This window comes from Bison bison, unplaced genomic scaffold, assembly GCF_000754665.1.
Source record: "Bison bison bison isolate TAMUID 2011002044 unplaced genomic scaffold, Bison_UMD1.0 scf7180017864251, whole genome shotgun sequence".
Classification (NCBI taxonomy): Eukaryota; Metazoa; Chordata; class Mammalia; order Artiodactyla; family Bovidae; genus Bison; species Bison bison.
Window position 1 is genome coordinate 1,639,635 of NW_011494823.1, and position 7,314 is coordinate 1,646,948.

A 7,314-nucleotide genomic window follows, 5' to 3' on the forward strand; every position below is an offset into this window, starting at 1 on the left:
TGGGCCTATCGTTGCAGGCCCTGCCGAGGGGATGCAGCTGTGCTGGCCACTGCCCAGAGGTTCCATCGGGGAGAGAGGGGGCCGGCTCTCAGGGCAGGCTGGAGCTGTCTGTTCTGGGTCTGCTCTGACTCAGGAGGGAAATACGCCTTTCATGGAAGCACCAAGAGCCCTGGGCTCTCTGCTGGTGCCTGAGGTGGGGGAGGGGCCCCAGAGGATGCTGCTGCTTAGATGTCCTTCTCAGGCTCCGCGTTCTCAAGGCCAGATGGGGAGATGGGAGCCCAGGCTAGACGAGCATCAGGCCCTAGGGTTTCAGTCTGTGCTAAGCCTCTGACGCTGTATGTGACTTTGGGCAAGTCCCTGATCCCTCTGAGCCTCAGCTTCCCCATCTCTTTTGCCAGGACAGAAAGTCATGGAAAAGAACTCAAGGCTTGGGAGCTGGAGCGGGGATGGGGGTCACCAGGGGCACAGCTGACCAGTCTGGGCACTCAAACTTGGCACAGGAGAAAAGGAATTATCACTTATTGATGCCCGCTTTGTGCAGGGAGCCACTTCCACATGGCTCAGATGGTAAAGAATCTGCCCGCAATGCAGGAGACCTGGGTTTGATCCCTAGGTTGGGGACATCCCTGGAAAAGGAAATGGCAACCCACTCCAATATTCCTGCCTGGAGAATTCATGGACAGAAGAGCCTGGTGGATTCTCTGAGGTCCATTGGGTCACAAAGAGTCGGACACGACTGAGTAACTAACACTTCCACTTTGTACAGGGAGCTCTTGCATTCTCTGTTAACTCCCATATCCCTGCTAAGAGGCAGGCATTTTAACTCCCAATTTGCAGATCAAGAAACTGAGCCTCAAAAAGCCCAGGAATGATAGAGCCTGGATTTGAAGCCAGGTTTCCCTGCTTGGGGTCCAGGTTCTGTCTACTGCAGCCAACCGAGGAGTCTCAGACTAGCGTCACTGACACCCATCAGAGCTGTCCCAGGCTGCTACATGCCTCCTCTTTGTTAACCCTGCCCAGGCCCCAGGGTCAGGCCCACAGAGAGGGATTTGGACAAGTGATGGCCAGGTGCGATGGGGTCCCAGGATAGTTGATGATCTACAGCAGGGGTCCCCAAACTTCTTGGCACCAGGGACCAATTTCATGGAAGACAGTTTTTCCACAGACCAGGAGTTGCTGAATGGTTTCAGAATGATTCAAATGCATGACATTTCTTGTGCACTTTATTTTCTAATCTAATGCTGCTGCTGATCTCAGGAGGTACCGGTCCGTGGCCCAGAGGGTGGAGACCCCTGATCTAAAGGGATAGGTAGGCTTCAAGCTCAGGGACACATAGGCAGTTCCCGCAAACTCCCTGACTCAGAAGCCCTGCCCTGAAAGATCGGCAGGAATGGGGCTATCAGAAAGGGTCTCAGCTATAAATCTAGGCAAGCTTGGTCCCAGGAACAGGGCAGGAAGCCTGGTTATAGGAGCAAAACCATGAGTCCCTGAGGCCAGGTGCCATCCAGCAGCTCAGTGTGGCTTGTACAGAGAACGATGGGTCCGTGACAGGCCACAGGCAGGGGGCATCACAGGGCAGAGATGAGGCTGCCCCGATAGCAAAGTCCCAACTGTGGGCGCACAATGCCTTCCTCCATGTCAACAGCACTGGCCCATACCCACCTCCTGCCAGAGGTCTGCCCTGCCACCTGGAATGGGGCTGGGTCTCCCACAGTGTCTCAGGGGAGGGGTGTGGGGGACCAGCAGGCCCAGTGTCCGCATAGCTGGCTTTGCCACCACAGAGCATTTCCAGGGGGGTTTACTAAGGTCCTTCTCAAGACAGAAGGACTTGACAAAGGTATCCTGCTGACATAGAATTCCAAACTCCTCAGGTCACTCATTTTCACTGAAAACCAAATTTTCCAAGCAACTCTTCTGAGCCAGGCCCTGTGCTGGGAACACGGAAACAAATCAAATCTGCTCCCCATCCTTAAGCAACAGAGCCCACACAGGGTGATCTGGGCTGGGACACAGGGGAGAAGGCAGAGGGCTGCCAGGAGCCATGCAGGGATGGGAAAGCAGGGAAGACTTCCTGGAGGAGGCAGCCTGGGGTGAAGAAGGAGCTCACATCAAGCAGAGAAAGCTTGGGGAGGGTGAAAAAAAAGGGGTGCTCTCCCCAGGTGCACAATCAATGGGAACACCAAAGGCCACAGGAATAAAGATAAGTAATGTTTTCAAGAAATATTTTTAAAAGTTGATGTTAAAAAAAAAGATGAACAAAATATCAACATTTTAATAAAGACAGGATCAGGGCCAAGTTCACAGGCGTACAACCTGTGCAGTGTGACAGAGCCCCCAACTTGGTTGCCATCTCGAAATTCAGAATCAGTTTTGAAGGAGGGGCCCCACACACCATGTAGCCGGTCCTGGATAAGAATAAAACAATACTGTGTCAAGTCATGTTGGAGCCTGATGAGAAAAAAACAAAACTATTTATTTAAAATGTTGATATTTCATTCATCATGGATTTTTTTTAGTATTAATTTTGATTTTTTAAAAATGTTGCATGAAAAGTTTTTTTTTTATTATTGAGGTTTGGGGTGCCCCTTTTAATGTGCAGCCAGCATGAATGCCTCACTCACCTCTCCCTGGTCCAGCCTTGAGAGCAGATGAGGAGGAAATGGAGTCAGACAACTAGAAAGAGGGCTGTCCAGCAGCTGGAAGCCTGCAGGGCCTGGGTCGGGAGGGAGAGGGGACAGGACAGCCTCAGGCTCCTCTCATATCCCACGATCCTTTGCCAGAGATGCAACTGGGTGTCTTCCCACTGTCAAATCACTGTCCAGAGACTCCATGCCCCCATCTGCAAAGTGAGAACAATGGTTCCTTTCGGCAGCCTGTCTTCCAGGTTGAGGGACAAAAGACAAAAAGAAAAAGGTGCTGAATTTGAAGCTGGAGGGCTGCGTCCACTAGAAAGTCCAGGCACGAGTTCTGCGTTAGGGACCCCTGCAGCGCCCACGAACATGCGGGGATCTGGTCTCCCACCCTCCATACCTCTTCTTCCATCCTCCAAGCTCCCAGGATCCCTTCTGCCTTTTCATAGCCTCCCCGCACCAGTCTCAGCTTCTCCCTGCCCTTGCCTTCAATGTGCACAGGAGGGAGAGAGCATATTAAGCCTGTTTTTTTTTGGAGGGGGTTCTGCACCGGGCCTTATTTGCAGTGTATGGATTTAGTTCCCTGACTGGGGACTGAACCTGGGCCCCCCTGTATTGGGGGTGTGGAGCCTTAGCCATTGGACCACCAGGAAAGTCCCTTAAGCCTTTTGTTTTATTTATTCCTTCTTTCATGCAACCAATATTCATAAGGACTCAGGGTGCAAGGACAAAGGAGGGAACAAAAAGGACTTTGCTCTCAGGGAGATGCACATGTGGCTGGAGGAGACAGGCTATACACTCAGAAACAGATCTGATTATTCCAGATAAAGGTAAATGCTATGAAGAAACCAAAGCCGGTGGTGGCAGGCAGGGAGCTGAGTACTTTACTGCAAGGCCTGAATGATGAGAAGCTGTACTGGTTTCCCATTGCTGCTGCAACAAATTACCATAAACATATTGACTTAAAATAGTGAAGGTATATCTCCTTATAGTTCTGGATGTCAGAACACTAGAATGGATCAGCAGGGCTGCGTTGCTTCTGGAAGCTCTAGGGCAAGTCTGTTTCTTGTCCTTTCCAGTTTCTAGGAAGCTGCCTGCACTCCTTGACCCAAGGCCCCTTCCTCCATGCTCAACGCCAGGAGTGTATCATCTCCACAACTGCCCCTTTCTCTGATCTCTGCTTCTGTCATCACATCTCTATCTCTGACCCTTGTCCCCTCCTCACTCATATAAGGAATATATGAGTGATAATGTAGATAATGAAATGAAATGTAGATCCCATTTGTGTTTACATAGGGCCACCAGGTAATCTATCTCAAGACCCATCATTTAATCACATCTGCCAAGTGCCCTTTCCCATGGCAGCTATAACATATGCAGGGAGCAGGCTACCAATGAAGTCAAACCCCTGAAAGCCTTCGAGTGGAGGAGAGCATCCCTAGCAGAGGGAACTACATGCACAAGGGCCCCAAGGCTAGAACAAATTAGGCATGTCCTCAGAATAGCAAGAAGGCCAACCTTCTAGACAGCAGTGCTCCAGGCAGCCTGACTTTAATTCATTTCATCCGTGGGGCCAGTCTCACCCTTGTAGATGAATGTGGTGTGTTCCAGGAATCCTGAGCAGCCAAGACAGCCCTTAAAGAGCCTCCTCTCGGCACTGAAGGTCATCTCCTCTCTCCCCCTGCTTCTTGCTGGCTGTCCCTTCACATGCTTAACATAAGAGCCTTGGGTGTTTGAGGAAGGTGCCAACCCGGTGCCAACCTGGAGCTGGGGGCTAGACTGACTTTGGTGGAGGAGTGGGCCCAGCCCCTGCTACCTACATATAATCCTGCTCTTTCTTCCCTGCTGAAGGCCAGGATTGTGTGGCCGAGGGCGGGAGTGGGCAGGAAAGGCTGGACCTCGAGTAGTGGCAGCCACCTTCAATGGCCATATTGTTAGCTCTGGGCTGCAGAGGGGAGGGCATCAGAGTTTGGCTGAATGAGGCATCTGTGCTCATGAGGTCAGGATGCCCAGGTCAGAGGCTCTCCTAGGAGATGCCTCCCACTCCCACTTCTGCCCAGACCCTGCCATTTGGGTTCCTGATACCTCAGGGACCACGGCTATCACCAGCTGGCTAACTGTGCCGTGCGCTGTTGGTCGCTGGCCTTTCCTGTTAGATTGTAAGCTCTCTGAGAAGTCCAGCAAGTCCCAGTACCCAGCCCAGGATTTGGATCAGAGAAGTTGTCCCATAAATACATGGAATGAATGAATGAATGGGACTGTTGTCATTCTTGCTTTGTCTGATCACCTCTTCCTAGACCATTGTAGCAGTCTTTTCACTAGCTTCCCTGTCTCTGGTCTTTTCTCCTGCACACCATTGCCAGAGGGTCAACAGTGAAGGTCTAACATACCATCAGTTGAATCCTCCTGAAGCTCCCTGAGACCCTCAGGGTCCAACTAATCCTCCAGCAGCCTGGCCAAGTGTTCACCTCCAACTCTCTTCCCCACCTCTATTCTTGTTCTTGAGAACACCTGATTTTTTCCAGCCTGAATGGCCTTGCTCTTATGGATTCCTGTATGCAGAATGCCCTTACTCCTCTTCTTCCCTCCTGGGTGACCCCTCTCATAGTTCAGGCCTGACTTCCCCCAGCCTTCTCTATGTTCCCATGGGACCTTTGTGGTTACACAGGGCCACCAGGCAATCTATCTCAAGACCCATCAGTTAATCACAGCTGCCAAGTGCCCTTTACTGTGGCAGTTAAAACATATGCAGGAACCCGGACCCAGACATCTTTGGGAGTCACTCTTCCGCCTGCCAATGAAGTCACACCTCCGAAAGCCTTAGAGTGGAGGAGAGCATTCCAAGCAGAAGGAGCTACAGGTGTAAGGGCCCCAAAGCTAGAACAAATTAGGCATGTTCTCAGAACAGCAAGAACCCACTACTCTGTGCTCCCAGCACCCTCTGCACCAATTATAATTGCCAGTTAACACCTCTTTCTCCCTAACCGGACCCTGAGCTTTTCAAGAGCAGACACTGAGCCTGACCCGTATTTTCATCACAGCCAGGGCCCTGGACACGGTCAGGCACAGAGCAAATGTTCAGCATAGGTCTAAGCTCAATTCCAAGACAGTGAGTGCCTTTTGCCCCCTCTGGTGGTCATTTTGGGTCACTGCACTTTCCTGGAGACTATTCATGGGCTTCAGTAGAGAAATGGACGCCTGAACTGCGATTCTCAGAATGTATACCCAGGACCAACAGCATCAGCATCACTTTGGAACTTGTTAAAAATGAAATTCTTGGGCTCCACCCCAGGCCTATGTGAGTCAAAAACTCTCAGGTGGAGCCTAGCAATCTGTTTTAACAAGACTTCTGGGTGCTTATGATCCAGGCTAAAGTTTGACATTCCTTCTCCTAGGAGCCCCAAGTAATGGAGGAGACACCAGGATGCACCAGGCAGAGTTGCCAGCTAAAGTACAAGACTCCTAGTTAAAGCTGAATTTCAGATGAACAATGAATTAATATAAATACGTCTGGTGCAATATTTGCAATTTTTATCTTGAAATTCTTAATAATTTTTGGACATGGAGCCCCGCATTTTCATTTCGCACAGGATTTAGTCCTAAGAAGGACCCAGAACTCAAAGGTGGGAGGGGTCAGACCTCCAGCAGCTAAGCTGTGTCTCTATGTTTTCCCAGCTCCCCCATCTTTCATACTCTCCACTGCTTCCTTCCCAGAGTAATCAAACCTTCATCCTTTCTCTTCAGATTCCAGGAACTGTCTCCTCACTGTCTTGCTCCTTCATTCCCACCCTTTTTATCCCGCCTTCCACAGAGCAAAATGAAGTTCCCCAAATGCCTACCCATGTCATCCTCAAAGGGTTTCCCAGGTGGCTCAGTGGTAAAGAATCCACCTGCCAATGCAGGAGATGCAGGAGACGTGGGTTCGATCCTTGGGTCGGGAAGATTCCTGGAGTAAGAAATGGCAACTCACTTCAGTATTCTTACCTGGAAAATTTCATGGACAGAGGAGCCTGGCAGGCTGCAGTCCATGGGATCACAAAGAGTCAGACACGACTGAGTGACTGAGGATGCACACACATCATCCTCAAAACTCTCCTCGGGGTGTCTCCCTACCACTGCTTTTATGATAACAGCCATTCCCCATTTGGAGGACTGAGTTAGACTCTTGGCTCCATGTGCTCCGGTGTTCTGTGCAGTAATTCTGCCTCTGCCCAATGCCCTGAGGTGGGGTCCTGTGAGCAGGACCTGCCTGCAGCCTGGGATGGAGGGCTGAGTATCAGCTTCAGCTCATGCCCAAAGAAGAGATGCTGTCTAGGATGCCACAGAGGAGTGGGAGGAGGAGAGGATCCAGAATGATTTATTGAGCACCTACTTTCTGTCTGGCACTGTTCTGAGTGGTGGGGACACTCCCAGCCAAGGTCCCAGCTCAGGAAGTTCCCAGGGCTCAGGGATGAGGAGGGAATAAACACCTGGCAATGAGAAGGTTGTAATGGCTCAGGGTCTGTGTGCCCACAGAGGTGGTAATGGGTCCTGGCTGGACCAGAGCTCTGTGGTGACCACCTGTCTGGGTTTGCCTGTGATCGAGGGATACGGGACACCCGGTGTTAAAAGAGGGACAGCTGTCACCCTGCAACAGCTCTGACCCCATGATGGCTCCTCCTGCTCATTTGATGCTTCTGGGCTC